General features: G+C 44.8%; 1 protein-coding gene across 2 annotated transcripts in view; it reads right to left on the bottom strand.

Annotated features, from left to right (window-relative positions):
- LOC147607779 (alkaline ceramidase-like) overlaps positions 1–13971 on the bottom strand; it is a 39970-nt gene extending 25999 nt beyond the window's left edge. Inside the window, exon 1 of one of the 2 annotated variants that reach the window (XM_086790022.1) lies at positions 13700–13971. The gene's annotated coding sequence lies outside the window, so the exon portion shown is untranslated. The other variant, XM_086790023.1, reaches the window with a different exon arrangement.
- Between the last annotated feature and the right edge of the window lie 1571 nt (positions 13972–15542).

Genomic DNA, 15542 nt, shown 5'->3' with positions numbered 1-15542 from the left:
CTTAAAATTTTTTTCAGTACCAAACAACGTACAGTACGTACGGATCCGTACAGTACATAACGTTTGGTACTACCTTGCTTCCATGAGTTCATAAATCATGCCAGGAACTCACACCAGGATACCAATCCTTCCATGGATCCCTTCCACATGTATTCAATCATGACAGCATTTCTTACGTCTGCCAGAGAAGTGGTGACATTCCCCACAGCTTCTTATCAGTTGCCCGCAACTAAAAAGCTTCCAAGTAGGCTGCAAGAAGATCTGGATAATCTTTAAAATATGCCTCGTCCATCCACTTCACATCAAGTACGGGATAGTTGCTGAACTCCACAAGGTACTTACGGACAAGCCTGCCTCTACCAACTTTCCGCTGCTTGTGAAAAACAATCTGCTCAAGCTGCAATACCTCTTCCAACTCATCAACCTCGGGTTGATCTTCCATAACCGGCTCAACCGGCTCAGGACCAACATCTCTCTTCAAGAGACTGACATGGAAAGCATTATGAATCCGCCAATGATCTGGCAACACCAGCCTGTAAGCTACCTCATTGATCTTTTCCAAGATCTGAAATGGTCCATAATACCTACAAGATAGCTTCGGATAGTTACCATCTTTCCCAGTCTGCTTGCGAAGGTGAGACTTTTGGAATTTCAATAAAACCCAATCTCCATCCTTCAAATCCAATTGCTTTCTATGCTTATCTGCAGCTTTCTTATGTTTATCCTTGGATCTCTGTATGGCTGTCCGGACCTGTGCAAAGGCCGTATCCAAATCCCTTACATACTCATCTACTGCAAATATCTCATCCTTCGTGCGAAGGATAGGTGGCAAAATAATCTTGCCATAAACAATCTCAAAGGACGCCTTGCCCGTAGAAGTATGCACTGTATTGTTGTAAGCAAACTCTACCAGTGACAAATACTTCTCCCAATCTGATTTGTGATCAGCCACATAGCATTTCAAAAGATCAAGCACTGCTGAATTTGCAATCTCACTCTGCCCATCTGTCTCTGGATGATATGCAGAACAAAAATTTAGCTTCGTTCCCATGTTATCAAACAATGCTCGCCAAAAGAGACTTGTAGTACGAGGATCTCGATCCCCCACACTTGTCTTTGGCATCCCATGATGCTTGAAAATATGTCATAAATATCTTTGCCATATGCTTTGGCTTTATGGTCTTCCGTACCGGAATAAAATGTGCCTGCTTAATGAACCTATCCACAATAGTCCAGATGGGATCATTCCCCTGTTACGTCTTAGGAAGACCTGTGATAAAATCCATGGCAATACTCTCCCAAGGCTGATTCGGAATCGACAACGGTTGAAGTAACCCCGGAGTCTTATGCCTATCAAACTTAACTTTTGGCAAACCATGCATTGGCGCCCATAGTCATCTATGTCTTTACGTATTCTTGGCCAGAAAAAGTATTTCTCCAAAGCCTGAGTAGTGGCAAGGATTCCTCTATGCCTTGCATAAGGCGGTGCATGGCATTCATCCATCACTTTCTACCTCAAATCCTTATGTACACACGCAATTATGAAACATCAAATATCCATCACGTATGGGGTAATTTGGGGCTCCTATACCCTGCTGAAAACCAGCCCATATATGCTGAAAATCATCATCTGTATGATAAGAATTTCGCATATCTGAAAAGTCCTAATGATAGGCTACTGTAATAGCACTTACTTGAGGCCTTCGGGACAGTGCATCGGCCACTACATTCTTCTTAAATCATCATCTGTATGATAAGAATTTCGCATATCTGATAAGTCCTAATTATAGGCTACTGTAATAGCACTTACTTGAGGCCTTTGGGATAGTGCATCCGCCACTACATTCTTCTTACCAGGAGTATGTAAAATCTGAAAATGAAACATAGATAGGAAGTTTGCCCATCTCATATGTTTCTCAAATAGCTTAGTCTGTGTAAGAAAATACCGTAGACTCTGATGATGATCAGTCTTAACGGAAAATTCAGCTCGCAAAAGATAATGCTTCCACATTGTGAGAGCATGAATCAATGCCAATAACTCTTTCTCGTAAACCTACCAGTAGAGTTCGGCATGTTGCAACCGACGGCTCTCATATGCCACTGCATGGCTTTCTTGGTTCAACACTGCACCAATACAACTCCCACATGCATCACATTCCACCGAGAAGGGTTTATGCAAATCTGGAATGATCAACACCGATCCAGTCATGATTGCTTCCTTTAACTTAAGAAAGGCATTCCCTTGCTTGTCACCCCAGTGAAAAGTAGCTTTCTTCTTTGTTAAATCATGCAAAGGCGAAGCAATCTCGGCGAAGAGCTTAATAAACCGGCGATAATCCCAGAAAGCTCCTGATCTCATGTACATTCTTCAATTCTGGCCAATCTTTTATAGCCTGCAACTTGGCGGGATCCATACATACCCCATCCTTGGATACAATATGACCAAGGTAATGAATTTCAGCCAAGAAAAATTCACTCTTCTTGCCATTAATGTAGAGCTTATGGCGACGAAGCTCTTCAAACACTATAGCCAAATGCTCCTTATGCTGCTCTTCATCTTTAGAGAACACAATGATGTCATCAAAGAAAGTACCTGTGAACTTTTTGTGTGCTCTGAAGATACAATCCATCATACGATTAAATGTGGCAGGAGCATTGGTAAGTCCAAACGGGACCACCAAAGCCTAAAGCGTATGAAAAGCAGTTTTGTGAATATCCTAAGGGGCCACCTGTATCTGATGATATCCACTCTTAAGATTGATGCGGCTAAAACATGTTGCACCCTCCAACCTATCCAAAATATCATCGATACGTGGTATCGGAAACCTGTTCTTTATCGTCACCTTGTTAAATGCACGATAGTCCACACACATCCTGTACGTCCCGTCTTTCTTTTGCACCAGCAACACAGATGAGCAATAAGGAGATGAGCTAGGGCGTATCAACCCTTTCTCAAGCAAATCATTAACCTACACCATAATCTCTTCTTGTGCTCACTTGCACTCACCCTATAAGGAGGTCTATTCGGAGGCATACTCCCAGGTATCACATCAATATGATGATCCTCGGAACGCTCAAGTGGCAACTCTCCTGGTAATGCATCCCTGAAACAATCACCATAACCATGCAAAAAGTCTATGTGCTCTCGGGTTAGATGATCTACATTTACATTCTCATGTTCAGATTGTTCTCGTACAAAAACCAAGTAAGAACAAGCTGACTTCTTCATTATTTTGGAAACCTGAACATGACTTACAATAGGTATGGTACTACCTAGAGTACCAACTTCTATAACGAGCTCTCTACCTCTATGAACAAAGCTGATTTTCTTGGACTTATAGTCCTTCTTGGACTCCATACGAGTATGCCAAGGCATCCCCAACAAAACATCACATCCTGTGAGAGGAGCAACTAAGAAACTCTCATGATCAAGATATCCCTGTATATGAATTCAGAGTTTGCCAATGATTGGCGTTACATCAACTCTTTTACCCTCAAAGAATATACATCCAAGCCTATGGCAACAGCCATCTGTACCAAAATGAAATTATCTGTGGATGCATCATCAAACAAAAAGAGTGCGGGCTGATCCCTCATGAACTGTCCCCATGCTTTACATATTGTTCTATGATCTCGGGGTTGCCCCGTGTTACCCTGCACATCAGGCACAACATTCACATGAGGCTTTTCTGCATTAGAATCTGCATTCTTGGGGTTTTGCGAACATTTAGGATATATGTGATCCTTACTACCGCAACCAAAACATTTCCCATCACGTACATAATCAAGCCTCTGCTGTTTTGACAGCCCAAAATCATTGCGTTTTCCCGGCTTCTTAGACGAGTTTCCCTTTGTATCTGAGGCATCTTTCTGCTCACTTTTAGAGGGTTGTCCACCCTTTTTCTAGTCATAACCAACCCGTCTCTTGCCTTTCACTGAATCTGAATTTAACTTGTTTTTAACCCACTTCATATGCAAATTTTCAACTATGAGTGTCGAGTTTATCAACCGCTGAAGAGTCTGATTTGGGTACACCTGTAAGCTCTCTTGAATGATGGGGTGCAAACCTGATTCAAACTTCCGTTTCTTCTCCCCATTAGAAAGAGACAAAGGGAGTAACTTTCAGCAGTACCTTCCAGTACTTAGCTATATATGTCTGCACTGTCTCCCCTTCATCCTGCTTCAACCAATCCCACTCTTTGCGTACATTCTTGGCAAAGTTTGGAGGCAAGAATTGAGCATAAAACTGAATATTAAAGTCATCCCATGTGCGGGCAGCACTTGCATCCAAAAGCTTGGCCATCCACCAATCACTAGCTGTCTCTTTGAGATGCATACCCACATGCCTGAGTTTAGACTTCTCAGAGAAATCTTCATTGCAAAAAGCAATTTCAAACTGTCTCACAAAAACAAGCGCCTTCGAAGTATCCATCTTGCCATAGAAGTTCTCAAACTTCACATCTTTGTCTCCTGACTTGAACTCTCGGCTTTTCTTTTTAGAACGAGACCTGTCTCTAGCTTCATGTCTAGGCTTAGGGGGTCTCTTCCCACGTACTCAAGACATGCTCCTGGAATGGTGAGAATCTTCACTTGAAGAACGCTCTCGGCGTGAAGATGCATAACGGTGACGACGATCTATATCTCCTGATGTACTGGAATCTGCATGTGCTTCCACGCGGGGAGTCCTTTCTGTACTGGAATCTGCATGTGCTTCCACGCGGGGAGTCCTTTCTGTACCTACATCACCCAATACTTTCTTTTTGCCTTTCAAATAAGATATGGCCAGCTCTCTAGGATCTTCATATCCCATCTCTGCTGCTATGACCTCAAAGGCTGCATCGTCACCTGAACCCTTCTTTTTCTTTTCATTCAAAACCCTTTGCACATCAGGATCATTCTTGAGAGACCGCAATTTAGCTCTCTCCTCACGATAACATCTAACTTGATGCTTGAGAGCCTCTAGCTCTGAAAGTACATCGGCCTGGTCAGAACATGCGGATTTAGCAGACCGTTGTGCATCTAAATGCTCACCAGACCTTGCTTGCATGCTTACGTTTCACAATCTGTATGCTCAGCAAAAAGCTTTCCGTATGCCCAAAAATCGTCTTTCTCAAGCAAAGAAAGAAACCAATGCTCTGATACCACTGTCACAAATGGGCACGTGTATACGGAACCAATTCACTACCAAAACAGCATACATACATCAACCATTCCTCGAATATACATGATTACCATCATTGTGAAACATTACATGAGCATATACATCCTGCAAACATAAACCAACTTGCACATGACACAGCACTAGGAGCTGAAGTTGGGCCAGCACCCCACCCTCCTTCCCCCCCGCCCCCCTCCCCGAGGTATCTTTATTACCAACAAAAGTATTTATATGTACAAGATGCGGGTGCCCAGAGAGTACACACTCATCCAGCCGACACCAGATTTATCCAACTGTGAAAACATAGGTAAACACATTACCTGCAACTCCTCGGTCACCAACCAAGGTCGAGCGGTCACCAACCACTCCTGTTGCAACACCCTCGATCACCAACCAAGGTTGAGCGATCACCAACCGCTCCTGTAGAACACCAACCAAGGTTGAGCGATCACCAACCGCTCCTGTAGAACACGTCATGTTGGGGTAAAGGCGTTATGCCCACCCTTATAGTGTGTACAAGCCCATAAGTTATAGTACATAGTACACTTAGTACTTTTAATGTACTAAGTGCACTATGTGTACTAGTGCAATATACATGTGTGATAGGGGAGTCACACACTCATGCCTCATGAGTTGACTTATCCCCACAACTCTCTCTCTCTCTCTTCTCCCTTGTTCTCTCTGTGTATGTCTCCCACATGAATCTCTAAACCCTAATTCTTCCTTCTCCCACACAACTAGTATCAGAGCTAGCAGCAAGTGACTGGCTTGGGTGTGTACACGCAGGCGGAGCAGGTTTCCTGCAGTACGAATAGCCTTGGTGAGAGCCTTAGCGTGGAGCGAACACAAGCACACCACAGGCAGTCGCAGCAGCCAGGCGGAACAAGCGAAGGCGTTGGCGAACGTGAACGTGTTCATGGCAGCTTGCCACACTGCTGCAAAGAAGCTGTGCTTTCAGGATGGCCAGTCGGCGTGAAGCGCTACAAGGCGTAATACAACAGCCGAATAGTAGGCGGACGTCAATATAACACGCGTCGAACGTGCGCTAGCGAGGAGGCCAGCGGAGCGCGTAGGCTTGCAAAAGGCGCCTGGCCACAAGGCGTAAGGAGGCGACGAAGGCTTTGTTCGTCGGCTGGCTACTAGGCGAACACGTTAGGGAAATCCTTCTCGTCCGTTTCCAGCAGGACGGAGACGTGTTCGAATCCTTCTAGTGTATTGTCGATAGCGAGAAGACCTTCATCTGCACCGTTGGATTCGCTACAACGAGGTGGTGTGCGCCACTAAGATGGGCGATGGCAGGAGCAGCTAATGATGGGTGTGTCGAGGAAAGTGCTAGGGCGACCTCCACAGAAGCTTGACCGCTGCGAAAGGAGTCCTTCTTCTGTACTAATCAGCAGCCCTTCTGCCGAAATGCCTTGGGGTGCATGAAGCTGTGGAGGATCCATCTAGGGTTAGTTTTGTTCGATCTCACAGAAAGCCATTGAGGATGGACATAACACCAAGCCCCCAGCTGAGCAGCCGTTGAGGATGGCAAACGAAGTCGTCAGGCGAACGTGAGCAGCTTGCATCAGGGTCGCAGCAGCAAAGCGAAGCACAAGGCGTGAGCGAAGGTAGCCAACAGCCAATTAAACCCGTAGCGCTAATAGTCGGAGGCGGGCGTCAGCCGTAGGCGGAGACAGCGAATACGTCTACTAGGCGCTAGGCGTGGGCAAGCGTGTAATCGCATATGGAGTCGGCTGCAACATGAGTCCAAGGCAGTAAAGCGTATTAGCGTGGAGCGAACACAAGCGCACAACTGGCCGCGTAGCCAACAACAGCAGGCGTATATGCGAACGTGCAATCAGCCAACATCTTGCATGAGGTCTCCGCCTCAGTTGTACAGAAGCCGTTGCCCTTATTGCTTCTCAAAACCTACACAGAACAGCAGGAGCATCAGCACCAAATTCATCAACCCGCCTGCAAATCAGAGAAAAATCAAAAAATTACAAGGTATTTTCCTCAATTTTTTTTTGGGACTTGCAATTGAGCAGGTACAATCAACAATTGAGCAGATACAGGTGTCGAATTGCTCAATTTTGAGCAAAATTGGCAAAATTGGGTGACATTGGTCACAATCAGGATCAATTTGCAGGAAATTGGTCATAATCAGGATCAATTTGCAGGAAATTGGATGTCGAAATTTGGGGCTTTTGATGTAATTGTGCAATTAAGCACTCATACATGCTGTATGATGTGAGAAATCGCACATTTGGGCAAAATTGCAGCAAATTGCAGTGCAAATCAAGGGGCTTTTGTGCCGATTTGGTTGATTTGCATGCAGGCAATCGCATTTGATGCTGTGGATAATGTGTTGATGCCTTACAAGCACTCAATGTGCCTGTAAATCAAGGGGCTTTCATGTATTTGATGTATATGTGGCCAGGGGGAAGCATCGTGAACACTCTGGATGCCTTCATGTGCGTCAATGTACCATGTATGATCAAAAATTGATCTTAAATCAAGGGGCTTTTCAAGTTCGTATGCTTGTTGAGCTTGGCAAAGCAGCAGGCAAGACATTTATGCCTTGAATCCTCAAAAATCAGCTTGCAGTCAAGGGGCTTTTGCCCAATTTCTGTTCGGGACTGTTGTATGCAGTGTACAGGACTGTTGTATGCAGTGTACAGGACTGTAAAAGTCTGATTTTCACTCATTTGGACAGCCAGGAGAGCATTTATTGCTACTGTACCTGCTGGTACAGATTTAGCACAGCTTTGTGCATGTTTTGGCATGGCTGTACACTGATTTGAGTGAGGAAAAGGTTCAATTTCAGCTACTGTACTTGCCGGTACAGGTTTGGTACATCATTGGTGAGCACTTGGTACTGCTGTACAGTACTTTGGAAGGGCAACAGAGCACATTTAAGGTGCTGTCCAAAATCTGCAGCAACCAGATTTTGGTGATTTCATCACAAACATTGGGAGAAAAGTTGCATTTGTGCTTCCGCAGTGGGAGATAAAGCTTGGGAGAAAAACTGTGGGCACTTTGTGTGCTTTTGGTGCAGTGTTTGCACATTTTGCAGGGAGTCAGGCATTGACAGGTTGCATTTTGCTATGGCAACCACAGGTGAGAGCTCTTCATTGCTTCACATCAAGAAGCTTGAAGGCTCACATAATTATGATATTTGGCAAACCCAGTGCTACAATGTGTTGCTCCAGAAAAAGCAGCACAAGCCTATCAAAGAAAGGGGTGTAATGCCCGCTTCTCTTACTGCTGAAGAATGGGAAGATATGGATGAGCTGGCAAGATCTACTATCATGTTGTCTGTGTCAGACTCATTACTTTTCAGCATTCGTGAAGAGAAGACAGCTTGGGGCTTCAAGCAGGAATATGGTGTGGACTTTGAGGAGATCTTCTCTCCAGTGGTCAAAATGACCACACTTAGAGCTGTGTTAGCTTTGGTTGCTCATGATGATCTGGATTTGATTCAGATGGATGTGAAGACTGCTTTTCTTCACGGTGATCTCCATGAGGAGATATATATGCAGCAGCCAAAGGGTTATGCAGTGAGTGGAAAGGAGAAGCTTGTATGCAAGCTGAAAAAGAGTCTTTATGGGCTCAAACAGGCACCAAGGGAATGGTATCATAAATTTGATACATTCATGAAATCTCAGAAATTCAGGAGAAGTGACATAGATCACTGCTTGTACACCAAGAAAGCTTTGGATGGTAGTCTATTGATCCTCATCTTGTATGTTGATGATATGTTGATTGCCGGGAAATCTCGTAAGGAGATGGATACCTTGAAGCAGAGGCTGCATCAAACCTTTGATATGAAGGATTTGGGTGATGCAAATCACATCTTGGGTATGCGGATACTTCGGGACATAAATCAGCATGTGTTGTATTTGTCTCAGAAGGAATACATTGGCAAAGTCTTGCAGAGGTTCAATATGGACGGGGGGAAGAAGACTAGTACTCCTTTGCCTCCATATGTGAAACTCACTGCTATGGACAGCCCACAGTCAGATAGAGACAGGGCTGATATGGCCAAGATTCCGTATGCTTCAGCTTGTGGCAGTCTCATGTATGCCATGGTTGCTACTAGGCCGGACATTGCATTTGCAGTGGGAGTGGTTTCTAGATACATGGCCAACCCTGGCAAGAAGCATTGGGAAGCAGTGAAAGGTGTCATGAGATACCTGAAGGGCACACAGGATATGTGCATATGTTTTGGCAAACAGGATGCATTAGTGCATGGTTACACGGATTCGGATTATGCCGGTCATCCAGATAACCGGAAGTCTACTACCGGTTATGTATTTACATTCACAGGAGGTGCTGTGTCATGGATATCCAGGATGCAGAAGTGCACAGCCTTATCTACTACAGAGGCCGAGTATATTGCAGCCACAGAGGCTTGCAAGGAGGCATTATGGCTATCTCGGTTAGTGGTTGATTTGGGTTATACAGGGGATATTCCATTGTTGCATTGTGACAGTCAGAGTGCCATCCAGTTGGCAAAGAACCCTGTCTTTCATGCAAAGACGAAGCATGTGGATGTGAAGTATCACTTCATCAGAGAGGTGATAGAGAACAAGCAAATTCAGCTTGTTAAGATTCACACGGATGACAACCCGGCTGATCTGTTGACAAAGAGTTTGCCTCCGGAGCGGTTTGCTCATTGCAGACACTTGATGGGCATTGGATGAGGCCAGTTTCAGCCTTGATATGGCCTTGTATATTATCATGTACATGCTGATTTTTCTTTTCCTTCATTTAAGGGCACTTTGCCTTTAAGTGGGAGGTTGTTGGGGTAAAGGCGTTATGCCCACCCTTATAGAGTGGGCAAGCTCATAAGTTATAGTACATAGTACACTTAGTACTTTTAATGTACTAAGTGCACTATGTGTACTAGTGCAATATACATGTGTGATAGGGGAGTCACACACTCATGCCTCATGAGTTGACTTATCCCCACAACTCTCTCTCTCTCTCTCTCCCTTGTTCTCTCTGTGTATGTCTCCCACATGAATCTCTAAACCCTAATTCTTCCTTCTCCCACACAGGTCACCAACTAGAGTAGAGTGATCAGCAACCACTCCAGTACTTTGATAGAGCGGTCACCAACCCTCTAACAAAGTGCTGTCCCAAACCTGCAAAAAGGTAACCATCCATGGTTTTGGCTCACTAGCCACCCACAGGTTCCACCAGATTACATCCCCAAGCCTGGTACTTGTCTAGGGACATGTTTGCTCAAGTTTCGTCGCGAGAAACCTCTTGCAAACCTGTAAAAACAGCCAATAATGGCCCTTGTAACAATCCTCCAGCTCCTGTAGAGGCTCTGTTCACTCCGTCCAAGCCCTATTCTCAGCAGAGGAGCCCAAAAACAGTCCCAACAGCCATGCGCAAGCTTCTGGAATCAAATCTATCAGCCTGCAGCCCTGTAGATGCAATCAGCCTGCCCTGTAGAGAGAGAAAATAGCAGCCGGCCAGCCCTGGGACCCTTGTGCTTCGCATGTATTCCACCTGTAGCTCATGCGTATGAGTAAAACTTGCTGTTTTTCCTGTCCAAACAGCTCCTAACAGCCCACGATTTCCAAATGAGTGCTCTACAAGCCAGGTCTTGCCCACTTTGGCCCTCCCACACCCAGAATAGAAACTCGTGGAGCTTTTTGGGAGTGCCCCGGTGCCCATCTCTCATAATTGGCCTTGGTTCATTAAAAATAGTCCACTTTGATGTGAACTCACTTATAAAATTATAAGTGTGTCTACCCACACTTTAAGTGAATGTGAACCTTGCACCCAATAAACCTTAGTAACATGAAATAATGAATAAATTGGGTTAAGTGTGCACACTTACCACCTGCAAAACACATAAGGAAACCATATGAGTCCCAAACAGGTGTGCACACGCATATCCACGGGTTGTCCGGGCGTCCCCGGTACCCGTGGACATTCACAGGCATAATACCAAGCAATGTCCAGGCATCAAAAACAAGTCATCCATGCATGTGCAACTCACATACATATGCTGGTGCACAAACATAGTGGATGAAATCTCCCAACTTACATCTTGTACATCCAACTAGCCCATTCACAGGCGCCGTCCACACAGGACCAAAGAGTACTCACCAAGGTTACCACCCTTCCATGAGTTACTCACCAAGGTAACCACGGTTCCATGAGTCCAGAGTAACTCACCAAGGTTACCACCCTTCCATGAGTTCATAAATCATGCCGGGAACTCACACCAGGATACCAATCCTTCCATGGAGCCCTTCCACATGTATTCAATCATGACATCATTTCAAACGTCTGCCAAAGAAGTGGTGACAACAAGAGCTTGCCGTTCAAGAGGAGCGGTATTGTCAAGGATGCAAAGAGTGACAAGTCCAATACAAGCGGGAAGATGAAGAAAACAAAGCTCGATATGAACACGGAGAGAGAATGCAAGACAAAGAAAGTGAAAGAGCACAAGGCCCGGAAGGATTGGCATGCAACTTTACATAGATGCAATGAAGACCTCAGTAGTAGGGAGTTCCCCCAATAGCCACACAAGTTGTCCAAGAAGGGAATTCTCACAAGTCTGAGAGCTTCAAGAGGACCAAGAAGAGGTGTTGATGACAATGTCTGCAGAGCCATTGCAAGAGTAAGAGTTAGAGAACCAGCCAGAACCCGAGTTGGTGGCAACACCATGGACCCAAAGTCATTCGAGCTCAAGGATCATTCTCAAGCACGGTTGGAGAGTTTTGATTCTAAGATTTGTACTCTGACCAGTGTCCCACAGTATGTCACACAGTTAGTTCCAGTGCCAGCTGAGGAAGAAGATCTGCAAAGGCACAAATTGTGCCTACAGTTGAACCAGACTGGAATTAGAGGAAAGGGGAATCATGTTCCCTTGTGCTTCAAGTTTAGCAAGAGGGGATGTCATGTGCATCACATAAAGTCAGCCAGCCTAAAATGCCAATAGGCACTATTCAAGAGGCCCAAGTGCTGTCCGGACATCCCAAGAGGAGGCGCCTATGTGTGAACAGGTGCTCGGGTGTGAATGCAAGTTTATTGGGTTGTGTGCTGGCTGAGGACAGCCAACCAATCAGCCCCACAGATGCATATCAATAGGCGGCTGGGGTGCAGAATCCATCTGGAGATGCAAGGATCCCACGCCAGATCTGCACAGCCCAAATCAGGTACAGCAAGAGGCGAGTACAGGATCAGTAGAAGGGCATTCCCCACGAGAGCAAAATCTAGCCCCTTACAGCCAGAACAGTCACTTTTTCTAGATGTTGCATTCATCTTTTGGCAATATATATTAGATTAGGTCAAGTGCCTTTTCTTTCGCGTATTCGAAGCATAAGTGATTAGTGTTAATTGGCAGCCAATCAGCGTTTAAGTAGTGCTAATCTAGCACCCTTCTGCATGCATGTTGCATCTTATCTGTGCAATATACAAAAATGGCCCCTTCTGTGTGTGGGAGAGTACAGCTGACACATGTCTGTCTGTACAGATGTTGACTGTCTGCACAGCTCACACGTCTTTGCTAAAACTATCCACTGCCCGCTGTACGACAGTACTGGCTGCAGTTGACTAGGCCCCTCCTACTTCCAGTCGCATATGTGTTCACTCATCCCCTCCTGAGTCCCCCTTCCAATTATGCACATGCGCGAGCAAAAAAACACTACGTTGCACTAATGTATTCATTGTAGTTATTATATTTATCTGACAAATCGAATAATGATAAAAACAACGCTTTCGAAGCCCACTAAGGCAGAATTCCCAAGGGCATCTAATGTAACGGCACCCACCTAGCGCTCATTGCTTTGCCCTCATTAATTAGGCTGGCCTTCTTGAATAGACTGAATAAGGAGGCCTTGAACAGCACTGAATAAGAAGAACTGTCTCTATGCTTGTTATGGCTTGTTCTTTAGCACTGAAGATGAACACCTTCTCGAGGACAAAAAGAAGATAACAATCCCCCTAAAGCCCTCTCTCTCTCTCTCTCTCGTTTGCAGATCTGGCTCCAATCTAGGAATCCCAGGTTACAGTCTCAGTCCCTGCACTTTAGAGGGATCCTATGGATCATCAAGTGCGAACATGTGGATCACGTGAGTTGCGCTTGGTTGGCTTAACTTGGCTATGCTCTCTCTCTCTCTCTCTCTCTCTCTCTCTCTCTCTCTCTCTCACACACAAGTCTGAGAAAATCTCGGTGGGTTTGAGCTGCAGTACCATTACATTTCCAAGCATCTAGTATAAAAACCCTCGTACCAAATGAAATAATAAACAAACCCTAATACCAATTGAAAACCAGAATCAGATCCACGCAGCCAAAAAGAAAGCCGGCCCTCCAAAGCACCTCAAAATGCTGGCACAAAGGCCTAAAACAACCAGAATTAAGTAGCTGCAAAGCAGACAGCATACATAAGGAAATTCTGCCAAAAAAAGCTCGCCGCGGCAGTACGATCGATGATGGACTCAGATATCAAGCAGACGGCACAGCAGCATTCAAATCTTGAGACAATGCGGGCAGTAAAGCGAATCGAGAAAACACCAAATAAGTGAAAATACCAGCTGTCTTTGATACCCGCTGCTGCTCATCTTTGCCTTCAGAATTGTGAAAACCCCAGTTGGCCCGAGTTCTTTTCCGCCTGCTGACCCTCTTCTCTGCAGTTTACAGCAGCAAAGAGCCTGCATTCGGATCCAAGCTTTCCCTCTCTAGGTGGCAGTCAGGCCTTGGTTTAAAGAAGCCCTGCGTTTTTTTCGGATTTGCCTTTCCAAAGATAGTGGTGGGTTCGATGGAAATAAGAGATATTTCAAGCCTATTTAGTTAACGTGAGGCTAAGATATGACCTTAGGTTTAATGAAATGCTAGTATCTTCCGTTTTTAGAAGGCAATGAAAGTGTGTTGAGAAGCCATGAATGGTATATAACTATTGATTAGTTCCGTTTTTTTTTTATGTTCCAAAAAAAAAGCCATGAATGGTTTTTCATAAAGCTTGTCAAGGATTTGTCAAAAATCACCATCTGTTGAATGGCACATTTCACATTATTAACATCTCTCTCTCTCTCTCTCTCTCTCTCTCTCTCTCTCTCTCTCTCTCACACACACACACACACATATCATAATGCAAAATAGATAATGAGTCAAAGCAAGTTCACAAGCCTTGGGTATTTGAGAAAGAGTTGGCCGGGGGCGGGGGGGTTGGGATTCTCAAGCCCTTACTTGTTGAGGATTTTCACTTCAAGCTGTTGTTTATTATGAAGAGCATCCAAGGAAACTAAAGAAAAAACTGTGAAACTTGGTTTGGGCTACAAGGCAAATCATGGGCACTGATTAGGTATAAATGGAAGTCAAGGAGTGTGATGTGTACTCTGAAAAAAAGAGAGAGACTCCGTAGGGTCAAAAGGTAGTGTGGGAAGGTGTGGATGGAAAGGAATGCAAGACGAGGAGGAGGTTTTCTACAAAGAGCCACAATGGAGGGTAGAAGTCAAACCACATGAGCCAGGGTCACTAGGCTTGTACACCATAGGCAACCTTTATGTTAAGTAATGGGGAGAAGTAGCCTTGATTATTGATCGGACATGATAGTGTCCAATCATCTATGTGCGTGTTAATGAGCAATAGTATTGGTGCTTGTGTGAAAGGGTGTGTGCTTGTGTGTGCACACACTTACACGTGCATTTACTTTGTAATTTTTTGGAAAAGTGTGCATGTGCCTGTGCACCCCTGCATACATGGTTGTGTACACAAAGTGATGGTTGTAAGCATAGACACACTTCTTGCCTCTGTTTCCACGTCACACCATGGACAAAGTCGACTTCCAGCCAGTTTGCAAAGCTTGGCTGCCATCTAGTGACCAGTTTGGTGAGGGCATGGTTTTCCATGCTATCAGCATTTGCATTTTCAAAAAATTCTAGTGAGCTCACTTGTTGCGCTTTCTTTCCCTAGCCTATAAATGGAAATGCCCTCCCTCTCATTCTTTCGTGGTTGGCACTCTCTTTCCCCTAGCTGGAAGACAAATGCAGGAGTGGGTATTCCATGGGCTGAGCAAGATGACGGTAAAAAACAGAACAAAAACTATCAAAGAGAAGGATAATTGCTAACTGTTTTACACAATGCTTGACAAGCTATGGCTAGTGAAGTTTTGGCTAGGAAGAGAGAAAGAAAGGAAGGATGTAAATGGGAGGAAAGTCATGGTGTGTGGAGAGTTGGAAAGAGTGTAGAAAAACAATTTGAAAGAGAATCCCTGGTGTGTGGATTTTTAAAAAACAGTTAGAAAAAAGAAAATCTGAACATGCTTCTTTTGGAAAACATCACATGTGCCCCCTTCTTAATCCAACTATTGTTGGTTTAATTTTTGGGTTAAACAGGGCTGGTTGTCAGCTCGATAACTAGGGGTTGGAGCTAAAG

This window comes from Cibotium barometz, chromosome 54 (genome assembly GCF_041138505.1).
Source record: "Cibotium barometz isolate CiBa-2024 chromosome 54, ASM4113850v1, whole genome shotgun sequence".
Classification (NCBI taxonomy): Eukaryota; Viridiplantae; Streptophyta; class Polypodiopsida; order Cyatheales; family Cibotiaceae; genus Cibotium; species Cibotium barometz.
The sequence above is the reverse complement of the archived record's forward strand: the minus strand, read 5'-3'. Positions and strand labels throughout refer to the sequence as shown.